Below are 17,553 nucleotides of genomic sequence, written 5' to 3' on the forward strand. Positions count from 1 at the left end.
CGTTGCTAGAATTAGCTTTTTAAACATTCATGTGATGTTGGAGGTGTAGAAGGACGTGTACATAGAGTGCTCTGAGACAGGTCTAGATAGGAGTTATACTATTGAGAATAATCCAGATATATTTGGTGAGTTAGGGGCATGGAATGGATATGACCACTTAGGGAAAGAAGTCCTTGGACTGAACCCTGAGGTGTCTCATAATTTTCTCTTCTCCCTTTTCCTACCCTCTCCTCCCCTCCTCTCCTGTCCTCTCCAATCTCCTTCTTTCCTCACCCTTCTTCCCTCCCTTCCCCTCTTCCCCCTCCAGAACCTAAGATTAAGAATTCACATCTTTCCTGTCACTAGCTTTGTGACTTTGAACATATAATTTTAGAACTCTTTTCTTCATAGCATCTTTTGTCTCCTTGCCTATTTCATAATGGGTCTATTTTGAACATCAGTAGGATAGGGCATTTGAATGTGTTTTCAAAAGCTTTAAAGTGCTCTATTTTCACCTTGATTCTTCCTGCTGCTTTGATTAACAAACTTCAAGTGACTGCTACAGTTCTCTGACACAGTGGTGATAACTGTTGATCTATTCTATGAATGGTAGCTGGCAAGACACGCAGCTGGCCATATTCCTTCCCTGTCTTCCAGAGTTCTTGAGATTAGAGAGTATGAAAATTCTGAATTGCTCTAATTCCTAAAATCTTAGTGCACTATAAAAAATCCTAACCTAAATTGTGTTTTTAACAGTATTGTTGATTCTAGTCTTTAGTAACTTAGCTAATATTTAAATTCCATCAAAGCGAGCCTTTCATCAAACAAAAACTTAGTATGGCTTTTATGGGGGGGTGGTATTATGGATGCCATGAAGAAAGAAACATTCTCATAAGTGTATCACTTTATTAGTTTGAGTTGCACATACTCAAAAATTGATGAGCTTCCTATGTCTACGTATTTCAAATGGAGCACTAGTCAATGATGTCTTTCACCTCTGTACTGTGGTTCAGGAGATTCTTATCTTCTGGTTTGGGCTGAAAATGAGAGTTTGCTACTTATAAAACTTGCTCATATTGTACATTCATCCTGATTTCTTTTGAATAAAAATAACATCTGTTATCCTTTTGGGGACAAGAGAAGCAAATGCATAAAAGAGGACCTCAGATATTCATTGATGATTTATGTTCTACCATGGGACACCACTGCTTGCATATGTCAGAGGGATTAAATTTTTTAAAAATACATATTTTCCACAATTCCTTAGGATAAAGCATTCTTCTACATATAAATAAATTATATGGAAGGAAGCAGGTGTGTTTTCACTGTTTATGAAAGCTTTGCCTTGCTGAATTTTTACAGAATCATGAACAAGTCTCTTTTATTTGTTTTTAGATGAAACAGTTGGTTAATCTGGGAGAAATAATGAAAGACTAGAAGCCAAGAATGATTACTCTTAGAATGTAATGTTTTCTGCTCTGTAGGGCATTCTATGTAGAAACCAAGACCACTGTGTCCAAGAATACTGGCCATCTCTCTGATTCAGCTTTTGAAGTTTAATTTGAAGTATACATTATTTCTTTCACTTAGTAACTAAGTTCCTGTTCAGGTATTTTGAAGAGAATCCTCAATCAAAATCCCATGCCAGGGAAGTGAAACAAGAACTTGAAGACTCATACTACTTTCTCTGCATTTCCCATGAAAGGAGCTGGAAATGCATTCATTTAAGAATTATTTTAGTTTCCATAACAATTGGAGAAAAGCATGCACATTTTGTCTTGCATTATGAAAAAGTTCTTTTCAGTTTAGAATTTCATTTTAAATTTTGGAGAAGCTTTGCTGCCCCAGAAAAAATCTTATTAATCATTACCAATCTCTGATGAATATAGGTTGACTATAAAAAGCTACAGGATAAAGCTGTTAAAGAGTTTGAAAGTTTTGGTATAATGTAAATTTCTCTCAGTTTGGGGATTTTACAAAGCTCATGCATTTTGACAACTGATTTTTCAGGAGTGGAATTAGACCGTTAGAAATAAAAGAAGTATTAAATAGAAAAGCAGTTCTGTATCTCAGCTACTGCCATAAAGAGAAGTGATTAAGCTGTTGTTCATTTCTGGAACTTTTTACAGTGCTTTTGGCATCTACATGTATTTGTACCTAAAATGTATTCATTTATTTTTCATCACTGTTGGCTCATATTTTTAATGTAAGGTAGAATTTTCTATGTAGATTGGTAAGGATTAGTTTTTTTTAAGGAGATAGAAAAATGGAATGGAAAACTTTCTTATGAAATTAATTCCCAGGAAATAGGAGGGTCAGTTAAATGGCCTAAATTGATTGTATACAACTCAAGTGTGCCATGGACACAGTTTGGTAGACAGTGCAACTGAAATATTTTTAACAGTGGTGCTAGCAAGTTATGTTGTTATAGCCTACTAACAATAATGAAACTAACACAAAAATAGCAACAAGTACTATTTATACCATGCACTTACATGCAAAACACCTTATGTCATCATTATAATAACTCAGTGAGGTACAGTTCATTATCCTTATTTTATGGAGGGGGAAATGTGAATAAGGAGGGCCTTTAAGATAAGAAAGCCAGTAAGGGAGAAAGTTTAGATTTATACACACTTCTTTTGCCCTCTAAAGCTTATGTTCTGAAGCAGAGACAAAGGATGGTTGGTGTATTTTAAGGTGCATTTTTCTTTACAATTTGCAGTGCTACCACCTCCTGACTGATAGGGTCACAGAGTTATGCCTAATTGAATTTTTTTCAGCTAATTAAGTGTAGCCCTAGAACATTGTCAGTTCTTCCACAAATACAATGTTAAAAGTCATTCAGTAATGTTACCTTTTAAAACTTAAAGGATCATCTCATAAAGACTATAAAATGAGAGCCTTCACACTTGAGAAACTAGAAAGCTTTTTCCCTCCATAGTGTTTAAATAATAGTTTGAATCCAAGATAGAAGTTTTAGGAATTTGTGTAATAACTACTGTTAATAATCACTGTTTAAAAAATAGGCACTTGCAGTTTCTGGTCTAACACACAAGGAGCTTTCAAGTTACCCTTCCCATCCTTATAAAAAGAAAACAGCTGAACAAAGTGAAAACCAACAATTCTTTTTAGATCCTTTACAGATCTGAGGTCACAGGGCAAACTGTTGTTCTCCCCATGCTGGAAAGACAGACTAATATGGAAACATGAAATACTGGAGCATAATCTCCATGGGAACCAGTTCTACAGTAGGAAAATCTGGACTGTGTGATGAATTGTTGGAGGCTCATGGGGACATGTTTCAGAGTTAAAAACAGCAGCTTCAGGGGGGTGGCACAGTCTTAGGAGGGGCCCCCACACCTTTGTGAGTTGTACCTCTAGGATTTCTACCAGATTTTCACAGTGAAGGAAGACCTTGTGCTTTTGTCAGGGACAGGGGAAAGTAACCATTGTGAAATAAGCACAGAGTGTTGTGTTTGTATCAAAGCCTACCCTCAAGTAAACTGAATGATAGCAGTGTTGCAAGGAATGGGAAAGAGAAGTGGGAATACTCCATTATAAGGTATTGTACTGCCCACGAAGCAGTGTAGTGTTATTTGAAAGAGGATTTAAATTAGTTATAAATGTATATTGCAGGATAAGTGTAACCATTAGAAAAAGATAAAAGGAAATGTACAATTGATATACTAAGATAGGAGAAAATGGAATCATATTAAAGGAGAACGATGGAGGAGGTGAATTGAATTATGATATATTTTATTATAAGAATTTTTGTAGATGTCACAGTGCACCCCAGTACAATAGTAATAAAAAAGATTTTATAAAAAATAAACTAGAGAAGACAGATAAAAGTAGAAAATGAAAAAAGAATCAAAGTACAAGGCAATGAAGAGAAAATAGTAACAAATATGGTAGATACTAATCTTACTAAATCGATTATTTTAATGTTAGTGGTCTAAATATACCAATTAAAAGAGCCTCTCAAAGTAGATCACAAATAAGAACTAACTACATGTTGTCTAAGAGAAACTCACTTTTAGCATAAAGATACAGATAGATTAAAAGGAAAGAGATGGGGAAAGTCATGCTATGCTAATACTAATCAAAGGAAAGTATACAGCCAGAACAGCTGTATTCATTCCAGATTAATCAGACTTCAGAGCAAGGAGAAAATTATCAGGGATAAAGAGAGTTTTCCATAATGATAAAGGTGTCTTTTCTCAGTGATGACACAACAGTCTTTAAAGTGTATGTTGTGGTAATTGATCCATGTGTCTGATGTTCCCGTCCCCAGTGTAGCCCCATTCTGCACTTCATAAATACCAACACTGGCTACTTCAGTAGGGGTCTGGAACCCTGTATCACATCTTTTTCAACACTAGTTCCAAGTATTTATCTGAGTTCCTTCAGCAATAACTAGATTTTTATCACCTCAGTGCTTTTTTCTTTCTTTTTTTGAACAATTTCAATTCACAACTCCTTATTTGAATTCTTTCTAATAAAATGATAATTACTAAGCTATGGAAACAGCCAAGATGCCCCACTATGGATGAATGGATTAAGAAAATGTGGTATTTATATACAATGAAATTTTATTCGCCACAAAGAAGAATGAAATTTTGTCCTTTGTAGATAAATGGATAGAACTGGAGAACATCATCAAGTGAAATTAGTGATGTTCAGAAGGTCAAAAGCCACATGTTTTCTCTCATATGTGGAATATAGACCTAATATAAATACAGCAATATTACAAAAAATAGCTCACACTAAGGGGAGGACACATAGAAGAGGGGAAGGGTAAAAGAAGGAAGTTAAGAAGGTGAATATGGTTGATGTACTTACTATACAAGAATGAATATGGAATTTTGAAACTGGTTGAAACCACCATAAGGGGACTAAGGTGGAAAAAAGAAAATAGAGGAGATGAACCAGATTAATCAGGCTAATATATATATATATATATATATGTTATATATGTGTATATATATATATATGGAAGTGCCATAAGGAAACTGCCTGCGTAGCTATCTTAAACAAGCAAAAATGTCATTTTTTTTTCTTTTACAAAATTGGAGAACAGGAGGGTGGAACAGGTCCTTCTTAGGGGAGTTGGTACCAGTGGGAGGGGGGAGGAGGTGGGAAAAATGTATAGGAAAGTGAATAAAGTGCAAATACTATGTACACTTGTATGTAAACAGAAAAAATGATGCCTGTTGAAACTATTCCAGGTATGGGGGAGGAGGTGATGAAGGAGAATGGTGGAAGGGGTGAATTCAAGTATGATATATTTGACATATTGTAAGAGCTTTTGTAAATGCCACAGTGTACCCCCACCCAGCACAACAATGAAAAACAAAAATGGGAAAAAAGACCAATATCCAATCTATACAAAGAACTATTAAAACTTACCAATAAGAAAACAAACAACTTAATTACAAAACAGACAAAAAGTCTGCATAGATACCTCACCAAAGAAAATATACAAAGGAAAAATAAGCATATAAAAATGCTCAACATCATATGTCATTGGGGAATAATTGCAAATTAAAGCAAGGAGATGCCACTATACACCTATTAAAATGGCTAAAATCCAGAACGCTGACACCACCATTGGAGCAACAAGAACTCTCATTCATTGGTGAGTCACATTCTTAGCTTATCAACACTGCAATTGCCACCATTAGAGTTGCTTCTGAATATAGTAAAAAACATGGCGACTACATCTCCAAATGATAAGGTTTTGCCACATAAGACACAGTGACTATCTCAGACCATCTCACAGTCTTAACTGATGAGAAAGAACTAACCTGAAAGCTAGAAGTTGTGAATAGAATAGTGGGTCCTTAATTTAAAGGTAGTAATTGCTGTGAGATCCTGATGGTTGTTGTGGACTGGGAATTTGTGGCACTAACCCCAGAGGACCTCTCCAGATCTTGGCTTATTGCTCCAGTTACCCATACATGCTGGATTGTGAGGAATGAATATACTCTTCTACTTGGGTCATAGGTCTAAGGACATCTGAGTGGTGATGGGCTGCAGTGGACTATAGAGAAACTTCCTATATGGAACTATGGGACCTAAGAAGAAAAATGGAATTGACAGTGTGCTTAATTTTATTAATTCCTGCTTGAACACATATGCCTTTCTCTTTTTTTAAATATAAAATTAGGAATGTGTTTTACATATTTTTTCAGATCCGAACATAAAACATTAAATATGTTTTCTGCATGCCTCTAAAATATTCCCAAAGACGAATATTTTAATAATTATTCTAAAATTTATATTAACAACTCTCTCGTTGGCCTTTAATGTTATTTTCCATCTTTCACTATTGTTTATGATTTATGTTTTTTTGTGCATGTCTGATTATTTTCTTTGACCATATTTCTAGAGATAGTTTTCATATGTGTATGTGTATCAACATGTTAAAAAGTTTGGGTAAATACTGCTAAATTGCTCACTAGGAAGGTAACACCCCATAGTGATATATAAAAATGTAATGTGGAACCATTCTTGATAATATGAATATTATACTTTAAATAATTTTTAATAATTTAGTAGGTAAAAAATGCCATACTGTAGTTTTGACTTCTATATCTTTGAGGACAAGGGGAAATTATTTGTCATGTATCTATTGGCTATTGTAGCTATTTTGTGATTTTATGTGTTGTTTTAGGGGCTAATATTATTTTGTTGGTATTGTCTAGTGGTTTTGTTCCATGTGTTTTTGAACTCCCCACTTAGATAAGGAGTTATTTAGAAAGGAGGAAGATAAGGTGTAGGACTCTGGTTGACACATGCTCAAGAGCTAGGCACTGGGTGTTCGAACCTAACTTCCTGGTGAATCCTCCTGGCTGCTTGACCAGGGCCAAAAACATATCTGGCTACAGCTCTTAGACCAGAGAAGAATGAATGCAGCAGTAACCCAATTATGGAATTAAGGATGGGTAAGGCTTTCAGTGAGAAGGTAGCCATGGTTGGCAGCTGCACGCACAGAGCTTTTTCCTAAAATAAGCTGCTAGTCAAGTGCTTTGTTGATTGATTCACTGTTTTGAGAGCTGTGGAAAACTTATGGGCATGATTTCCCACACTAGCTCCTTGTTGCAAATGAGAACATAGATTCTCTTCACAAAGAGAAAAGAAGAAAGGGCCAGAAGGCATTTTTAATATGACGTGATGATTTTGGAATCTTTACCTATAGTACCCTGTCTTGAAAGGTTATTAAATACGAAAGTACAGTGTGACTGACATAAACTGAGAGAATGAGCTTTTACAAAATCATTTTATTGCAAAAAGGACAAAGATCTATTTCCTAATTTTACTTTCTCCTTTAGTTTACTAACAACTTTTGACTTACTTATCAGTTCATTACATGTTTTTGCTAAGAATTCACCTTGTGATTTTAAAGTCACTCCAGTTAAAAATAACAGTGGCTTTCCTCACTCCTTCCAGAGACCTTGTCAAAAAAATGTTATTTTTTGCTACCTCAAATGTAGAGCTAGCTTACAAATACTGAAGTGATAATTAGGACTTGTACAGGATTGTTTCATTTTAAAAATTAGGTGCTATTCTTTTAATGAGTTAATCTCTAAATTTTTCTGTTTCTAGAATATCACTAAAAGAAGAGGCATTTTAAAGTCATGGCTTACATAAATCATTTAAGTAAGAAATACATAAGAGAAAAAAAGACAAACATTACTCACGATCTCTTTTGTATTAGTAGTTTTGTTTTTTATAAGCACATGTTTACGTGTATCTTTATTATAGTTTGAGGATGCTGCATATGGCAGCTTACTAAAATTAGAACGCATTGAAATATCCCAGTGACCTTGTACTATACCCCTAGAAAATCTAGGTGCACAACCAAAAATTAATGAGAGTGAGAGAAGGTAATTTGCTAAGGTGTTAAAAATGTCTTCCTGGAGAGAAACCACAAAAATCAAAAGAACCTGCCCTAGCTGCATCAACTAAGGTGAACTCTCTTATGATAAGTGTTTTGAAGTATGTAGGAAATCATATTTCTTTTTTGGCTAAGTGAGCTGTTACCACTTCTGATAACATTTCTAAAATTAGGTTTCTCATTCCATATAATTAAAAAATTTCAACTATTTTTCTGACTCTCTTATTAAATATTTCACAGGTAACATCTATCCACATTTTGTGAATAGATTCTATCCTTTCCTGACTCCATACCTTTGCCCTGGCCAATCCTGCTGCCTAGAAGGCATTCCCTGTTCTTTCTGCAACTCATTTTCTGCCTTCTTAGTGGGGTGTTCCCTCTCTTACAGCATTGATGACCATGGTTGGTTATGATTAGCTGTTTTCTTGTCTCTCCTGTGAGACTGTGAGAATCACCTAGGGCTTTGTCTCACTCATCTCTGAATTCCCAGCACTGATGCCCAACACATAATAGACGTTCATTAAATGATATGTAAGTAACTGAGCTGGCAATTTCACAGCATAACCACCGCTTTGCAGCCTTAGAAATGTTCTGCCCATTCTACATGATTGACATCATTGTGCCACCTTGGTTTAAGGAAGCAAAAAATGCCTTTTTCTCAGTGGTTCTTTCTGATAGCTTTACATTTGAGGCCATTGTCAGGTCTTACATTGAGAGTCTTGATAATGTGCCACCAGCTGTTCTGTAATTCCCTTCCTTATTACTGTGGCTTCCTCTGACTTCTCTGGGATCATGTTATCTCAAGGTGTGTCTTTTAATGCTGGCTGGAAAGAGACAGTGTGTCTTGCTCAGTAGACTTTTATTACTCAGCTACAGTAGAACAAGCCATATGGTAGTTAAATAGATATGGAAAGGGCTATAAATTGGTGGCAAATAAAACTGGCCTTTAAATGCAATAGCTTGGTTAGTCAGGAGAGAATTGTCATGGCAAGTACACAATGCAGAGGGGAAGGAAAATATACTAAGTGGCATAGAATTAAAATCGTATGTTGCATTTGACAGAGTGTGTTATAATAGGGGAATGATTTAGAGTGCTCAACAACCTGGAATAATTAGAAAGATACTGCCAATAATATGTGTACTTTATGGACTGGTTATACAGAATATCCAGGAATAATGTAGACTTATAATCTCGAAAAAATATGTGGCATCATTTACAGTTTGGCTTTCACAGTTATAGATGAAATACCAGAAATGCTTCATATGAGAACAGTCTTAACTGATAATAGGGCAGAAACTAGAATCTAACTCTCTGACTCCAAATCCAGTACTCTCATTATATCAGTTTCTGCTGTCTTATTTTTTTTTAATTATAGAAGTCAGTGAAATATATGGCATTACAAGCATATGGGCAAAAATCTCTGTCTTACAAAGTATTGGTGTTACAGGAGTTTTAAGTCCCATGTCCAAACTCCAGTGTTCCATATGCCAAGTCTGGCCATTCACCCCAGTATACCAAATAAAGAGACAAGTAATGGTGGAAATCAGAGAAAGAAGACTTAATGTGACCTGGGCATGCCCTGGAAGACGAAATATATTCTTTTCAGCCCATCTTCCTCATATAGACATTTGCTTTGGGTTTAAATAGTAAGAAGGACGGGAGTGGGATGATGGAGGAATGATGTATGCATAAGTTTTAATCAGTTCCAGCCATGGTATGTTCAGGTGGTCACAGGTGACACAGGTGGTCTGGTTGCTCATTGTCTTAGGATTGGTGGGGCCTTGTTACAGAAAGAGTCATTGCTGCCTGACAAGGGGTAGCTTTATTTCCTGTCACAAGATATTTATCCATTAGTCCTGTCTTTCCTGGGTTGCAAGATGACTACAAAACAATGGTTCAGAGAAAGGGACATAGATACAAAATGAAGGCAAGAGATGTCAAAGTTTTAGCTACTCTTTGAACATTTGCAGGTCCAAGTAAGGATTCGGTGCTTTTCAGCTCTAGTAGTTTATGTGCCTGTTGCATTAGCAACAATTAATTATTATGCTTTATCAGCTAACTATAGATGTTGTCTTCCAATGGGGAAAATTCTGTCTTCAAGATCAGGGTGTATCTAATAATTGTGATTCTGCAAAATTTTCAAATCTTGTGTTGAGTTTTAGGGATAGGTTATATATGCTAAGAAGGCATTTAGTTAAGATTGGCTTTGCTTTCCTAGTGATGACTAGATGTAATTCAGTTTTGTTGGAAAAAAAGTGGTGCCATCCATAAAACTGTGTGATGCTACTGTTTATACCATGGGAAGGGCAATTTAATCTTCATGTTAAAAATCACAGTTGAGAGTGTGCAGGTTATGTTTGAATTCCTCTAGCACTTAAAGATCTAGTTTTGGAAACTTTCCTACAAAGAGAGGAAACAGAGTATTTTGTTTTGAAGTTTATTTAGTTTTGCATTTTGTCTCTTCCTCACACCAAACCAGGAAAAACAAATATGGAATTTTAATTTTCTTATGAAATTAATAGACTGCACTTTGCTTACTGCTCCATAGAAATGAAAACACGAACATTTATAAGATGAAATGAATAAAGAAAGCTCTTATTTTATAGCACGTGCTAAATGATTACAAATTTAGAGATTATTGAGTCATTCACAAGCTGAAATCAAGTCATAGTCTCTTTTAAAGTTAGTAACCATTATCTGTGTTCTAGAAATGCTAGCATTTAATCCAATTCTGCTGTGCAGTTTATGTGTTAAATATTGTATTCTTGCATTATAAAAAGCTCCAAGGATGATTAACAGCTCCAAATGGAAGGAAACAGTCTTAAGAAATAACCTTTTAAGGTTTTATTTGACAACACTAATAGTTTTTCTGTGGCTGTAAAACTCAACACAATTTTCTTTCTCTTCCTGTTTCTCTATAGCTCTCTTCTTTGAAAATGTTCCTAATTTAATTCTATTAATTATATCATGCTTCCTCATTTTTCTTGAAATATGTGATAATGGTGTAATTTTTTTCTTACTATTATTGATAAGATGCATGCTTTGAATGAATATGTTAGAAGTATTTTAATTCCTTTGGGTAGTCTAATTATTTCTGTGGATTTTCTACAGTTCTAATGAAATCTCCTTTTAGAAAAAGATATGCTAAACAAATTAGGATATTGCCTGAATGTTACTAAATCACCTATTTACTGAAGATTGGCATTCTTGCTCAAACAAAAGTACCACTAAGAACTAGGCTGTTTGGACTTTGTATTACAGACAGTAGAAATGAAAATAATACTTATTATAAATTTCTTTTAAAAAAAAGTGCTTCCACATTCCAAAAACTGTTAGGATGGTCCATAATAATAGTCCTGTTTTGGATCAGTATGTCCTAAACTATGTCATAGTTTTAATACATTGAGTTATGTTAGGCAGAACTTCTCTCGTAAAGAGTTCAAACTGCTCCATCCATTTCCATATACATCCCATGTTTTCAAGTGACATATTGTAGGAAGGACAGACTTTTCTCTGTAATGAAAAATGTTAGGTTGCAGGTGGTTCCCACCCACTGTGTGAGGAAAGGAATAGTGGCATTTTGGGGGATCTCTGATCTCTGTCATATTATGGACTTTCTATTGGTGTTTCACTAAAACTTTTATTACATTTTCAATAAAACCCATTATTATTTTAATTACAAAAATGCAGGGATACCTGCTGAATTTCATTCAGTTAATATTGATCCTTCCCACCACCCCCCTTTCCCCCCAAACCAGTAGATATAATTTTCTGTCATCATTGTATTAGCTATTTATTCTGGCTTTGTATCATTATCCAGTTTGATAAGTGTATTGTTTTGTTTTCACCCAATTTGATAAACATGCATGTCATTTTTTATCTGTTTTGTTCCAGAGAAGATATAAACTAGCTTACATATAGAAAATACAGAAAAAGCCGTGGTAGGGCTAGATGGTGAAACTAGGATTGGACTAGAAAATGATCTATAATGACAAACACAAGTGAGCTGTGAGATATCAAACAAAATTAAAGTACTGTGAAGCCCAACTACTAAAACCAGACAGAATTTTCTCAAACACCCTGTTTTAATTGCAAGAAAAAAGTGATTGTAAAAAAAAAAAAACCTGACTCCTTATAACTGCAGTATAAAGGTAAAAGAAGGAAATTAAGAAAATGAATATGGTTGATGTCTTCTCATACAAGAACAAATATATAATTTTTAAACTTGTTGAAATCACCATAAGAAGGGGACTAAGGTAGAAAGAAGAAAAATAGAAGATATGAACCAATTTGGCTTATTATATATACATATATATTTGTATATATGTATATGTGTGTATATGTTTGGAAATGTCACAAGAAGACTTTCTGTGTAGCTGTCTTAAACAAACAAAAATACCATTTTTTTTTCTTTTATAAAATTGGAGAATAGGAGGATGGAACAGGTCCTGTCTGAGGAGGTTGGTACCACTGGGAGGGGGAAAGGGGTGGGAAATGGTTTTAAAAGTGTGAATATGGTGCAAATACTGTGTACACGTGTATATGTAAATGGAAAAAAGATGCCTGTCAAAATTATTCCAGGAGTGGGGGCAGAGGGCATAAAGGAGAATGGTGGAGGGGGTGAATTCAAGTATGATATATTGTAAGAACTTTTGTAAATGCCACAATGTACCCCCATCCAACACAATAAAAAAAGAAATGTAACAAAAATAAAAGCATTCAAATTGATAAAGAATGCAATTTTCTTTATTTACAAAGTGATTTATTGGTATAGAATTTGCAAAGAATTTACAAATAAGCTATTAGGAATAATCAGTTTAGAAAAGTTATGTGGTTAAAGGTAAATAAATTTATAATATATGTAAAAATGATATTGGTTTATTTCAGGGGCCATCCTGTTGTTGGAGCATTTAAGAGAATGGTTGGAACTGGGTTCCAGTGGTTTATGCCTGAAATCCTAGCCAGTTGAGGGGCTGAGATTGGAAGGATCATGGTTCCATGCCAGCCTGGGCAAAAAAAAAAATTTGTGAGACTCCATTTCAATGGAAAAAAAAGCTGGGCATGGTGGCACATGCCTGTCATCCTGGCTGTGGAAGAAAGAATAAAATAGAAGGAGGATCATGATCCAGGCCAGCCTGGGCGAACAGGAGACCCCATTTCCAAAATCACCAGAGTAAAAAGGGTTTGGAGGGGTGGCTCAAGTAGTAGAGGGCCTACCCAGCAAGTGTGAAGCCCTGAGTTTAAACCTCAGTGCCACCAAATGTAAATAATTAAATGAAAAGAAATGTGGTTGGACTTTCTGGACATGGCTCTTCTCACTCAAATTTTGTTAAGCATATGGAAGCCTGAGCCTGGGCTCGTCTTCTCCAACAGAGACAGGAATGCCTCTGTTTACAACTACTAGTTGCTGCTAGACCTTTGCCCCTTAACTGGGACCCCGACCTCCCTATCTTCATTTATGACTGTACCAGAATTTGAGTTGGGTAGGATTGAAAAACATGCAACCTTCAGAGCAAGAATTTTTCTTCTAAAGTGAGGTCTAGCCTGGGGCCACCCTCTGGAAGATATTTAGGGACCAATTCCCTGTAATCTTATGAAGGAGTTTATAGGTAAAGAACATTTTATATGTGCTGTTATAGACTTTGTAGCTTTCATAAGATTCTTAGAGGAGTACATGTTCCCCCGCCAATTTTAAAAAAAGACACTAGAGACTTCCTTCTAAGCCTCTGTCAAGCCATCAGGCACTTCTATGGTTCTTTGAGCTGTTATCTATCCATTTTTTACATCAGAATGGGCATCCTGTCTTATTTCTTCCTTGCTGAGTCTAATAGGCACTTAGCTTGTATTTATTGATTTGAAGTGAATGAACCTAAGTTAACATTTTCCCACTGTGTCTACAAAACACTTAAATCAGGAACTTGATCAGATGCTTTGTGAAATCACACATTGTGTTTTCTCCTGACTTATCTATCTGTCTTAGTTGGTCACAAATTAATGAAGCTCATTTTGTATGACTTGGTTGAGGGAAAACCTGTACTGTTGTCCAATAATATTTTGCTCCTTAATTATGGTCATACATACCATTTGTTTAATAATCTCTTCCAGAATGCTGTTTGTTGTGCACAGACCCTCATTTTGCAAAGGAGTATATATGCTCTCTACATCTGCAATACCACCACCATTTTTCACTTTATAGCTGTTCTATATTCTGCCTTTTTTAAGAATCTTGGAAGATAATTTTTTGAGATCTATAGTCTACAATTAGTTCAGAAAATCTTCTTGAATTCTTGGAATTCAGTTTTTCCTTAATTATAGTAGTTCTGTCCTCCTCTCTCCCTGATGGCAAAGACAGAAGCAAACTAGAATAGAGCTGCTCTGTTTTTTTCTGTCTTCTGCCTAATCAATGATGATTATCATTTCTGAAGTCTCCAGTAGCATCAGTAAACTCATACCTAGAGCTCTGCCATCTTTGTCATTTTGGACAAGCCTTATCTCATTCCAATTTTATGACTTTTCATATTCCTCTTAAAGTTTCATGTGACTTCCATTTGTCATAGGTCATATATGTTTGTCTTTTGTTAAAGCTATTTGCAAAAATATGTGGAGAAACATAGCAAACATGTTATCCATGTTATATTTAATATATATGCTCTTTGTACGTGATTCTCTTCATCATCAAGATGACCTGTTTTCATACTATCAAATTGGGCATTTTGAGATCCTGCTGTCCTTCATAAGCCCTTTTGTCATTTTCAGTTTCTGGCCACTTGATCTTGTTTCTCTTTTCTCTATACTTTTGTAATCTGGAGACAGACTTCTTTAAAGACCAGAATATATTTCTATGTATGTCCATGGTTCACTTCCTGGTCTACTAGAAATTCCAATTTAAAATTGCCATTTTCTCAAGATTTTCATTATTTCTACTTTATCAAGCAGTTTATCCTTATTGGTTAGGAGTCCAGAATCATGGTATCTGTCACATTCATTCTGAAAGCTAGAACTTGTCAACAGTCAATTCAGAACTCATCAGCAGAGCAGGAAGAACAGAAGATATTTGAATGATTTGCATATCTCATGATGTCACTCTCTTAGTTTTGAGCCAGTTTTGCCATTTCTTTTAAAAGCATATCATCTAAATCTTTGGTTGGGTGAACAGTCCAACCAAATGGCCATCAATGGGATGTTCTTTTTCCATTTATACTCACTTTAAGCATTCTTTACCCTATCCCTAAGTCTGTGACTTCCCAGAAATGTGTATGTTAAATTTTCTTGACAGAGCACATTTTTCATCAGCTTTGTTTCACTGGACATTATAGACTGTCTGCTGGTATGAGATTCAATTCACACCAGGTTTCAGTAATGGTTTTGCAATGCTATTTACCACTGTTTTTAAGTGGTGATGAGGAGAATAGCATATAAAGAAATGAGTATAATTAGCATAACATGGATAGCTATGTGTTTTGCAAATTCACTGATAGCAACTCATCTTTTCAGTCTGTGTATTTCTGTATAGACATCTAAGATCAAAGGTGTTTATTCTTTCATGCTATTTTCTCAGGGTTTTTTTGTATTGGTCATATCATGTCTTAGCATGAAGCTTAAGAAGACAGTCACCTATTTGGTTCTTTTGAATTCCTCCCCCGCTTTGGATTTTTGAGAATGATATCCTTCATGTTGACCTCTTTTCTCCACATTCCTTTTCCTGGTACTCATTCCCTCAGTTAAACTTGCATTAAGAGCAGCTCCACATCTAACTTGCAACATTTTCTGTCATTGCTCAACAGTTTTTTTGCTATTTTGAAGTTGCTTAGTATTTCTCATGATTCTAGACTTTATTGCTTGTTGTTGTCTGCTCTTTTATTTCTTGGCAAAAGAAAAATGTTCCTCTAAACTTTTGTAAAATAAAATGACTCAGGAAAAAAATCTGGATGTGAGTTTTCCCCTTCCTCCCCACAAAACCCTCACTCTGTACCACATACTGAGTTCTGCAGGTGTGCAGCCTTTTTCACTAACAGCCTTTAGTGTAGGACCCACTTTTGTGGCTGTAACAGATTGAGGTTGTCACTAAAATAAAATAAAAAATAAGAATGTTATTGCCTCTCAGCTCCTCTGTTTTCTTACCTGCACTATAAATAATGTTGGACAAGTAAATATAAAAACATTGTCACTAAAGGATGAATACTTATCTTTCTCTGAGCTTTAAAACAAAAACTTTTCAGAATTATGAAGTAGGGAGGGTGCAAGGAAAACAGTGTTCAAATCAATAATGACTAGCGTTTCCTAGCTTCTCTTTTCCTGCTAATGACTGAAGGCAAGGACTAATTAGAGAAGCCTCAAGGGTCTGGATTTCTACTTGTACCAGATGGTGCTGAGTGAGAACTATTCACAGTGCCAGAGAGAATTCTGGGTTGTTCTTAGCTACCTTTCTTCCATCTTGATTGTGTCTGAGGACACTTATATCTGCCTATTTTTACTTAGTCCTTTGTTCACTTTCTTCGTTATAATTTCAGGAGGTGCATTCTGCTATCTTTAGTGAGAGCTTTTGCAATCTTTTATTTTGCTTTTCCCTGACAAGCTCATTTCATTCATCATTTTTAGATTTCCTTTGACTCCTATATTTTCACCTGATCTCACTAGACTTTTCAGTCATTCTTTCATGACTGTTCTTTCAATGAGTATATTGATTCATCATGTGGATACCTCATAGTTATTTTACCATTTCCTACTGTTGACCATTTCAGTTGTCTACAACTCATTATCATGAATGCAGTAGTCAGTATTTTCATGAACAAAACGTCTTCAGGATATCCTCAGGAAAATGTGTTAATATATAAACACATTTTTGAAGTCAGGATCTTCTTTGGAGGCTGAAATCAAGAAGATGTACAATGTGAATGACTCCTAACTGTTGTTGAAAATTCCAGCCCATTACAGAGATATTTGAACAACAGGGCTTAGCTTCTGTGCACTTCCAACCTCCATCTCCTCTTTAATTGGCCTCCACTCTGGATACAGAACACTGGGGAAGAAAGGTTTGAAGGGGAAGACATGGAGTGCAGGACAAGGAGTCCCTTTGTCTCCCCCTACCTTGTTCCCAGATACATCTGTAACTCAACTTGAATGTCCATGTGCTTACTGACTCTTTCTTGGTGTAATTGTCTGGTTTTTGTACATATCCTTTTGCTTATCAAGGAAGATAGTTTTTACCCAGTATATCCTGGTTTTTAAAAATTATTTGGAGTATTGCACAGTAATTAAAGTGTCTCCTGTAATTGCTGGTATTCCTCCGTTGTGGGATAAAACTTAGTGAGGGCATACCATAAGTAGAATAGCATAAAGAAGGCAAATAATGGCTTAGTTAATATTTTAGAAGTTCATTTATGCAAGTTATTTACTTTGGGTATTGTATTAGCGAGAATGATGTCATTATAACAAAATGAGGTAATTAACTTACAAGGAAAATGTCACCCTGACTTACTCTTACAGGTTTCCATTCATGACCAAGCAGACCCATTGCTTATAGGCCCTTGTGGGAATGAATGTTGGTGATGATAGTGGTCAGTGTGTGATGGCACAAGCTGCTTATGTCATTCATGGCAGAAAGCATTAAAGAGAGGTGAAGGGGTTGGTGTACCACAGTACTCCTCACCCTTACCCTAATGATCCAGGG

At 35.5% G+C, this 17,553-nt stretch overlaps 1 protein-coding gene across 1 annotated transcript in view; it reads left to right on the top strand.

The window, feature by feature from the left end:
• The window catches only part of Oxct1 (3-oxoacid CoA-transferase 1), a 127,367-nt gene that overhangs the window by 35,401 nt on the left and 74,413 nt on the right, over positions 1 to 17,553 (top strand). The window lies entirely within an intron of this gene.

The sequence above is a fragment of the Castor canadensis genome, chromosome 6 (assembly GCF_047511655.1).
Source record: "Castor canadensis chromosome 6, mCasCan1.hap1v2, whole genome shotgun sequence".
In the NCBI taxonomy this organism is placed as follows: domain Eukaryota; kingdom Metazoa; phylum Chordata; class Mammalia; order Rodentia; family Castoridae; genus Castor; species Castor canadensis.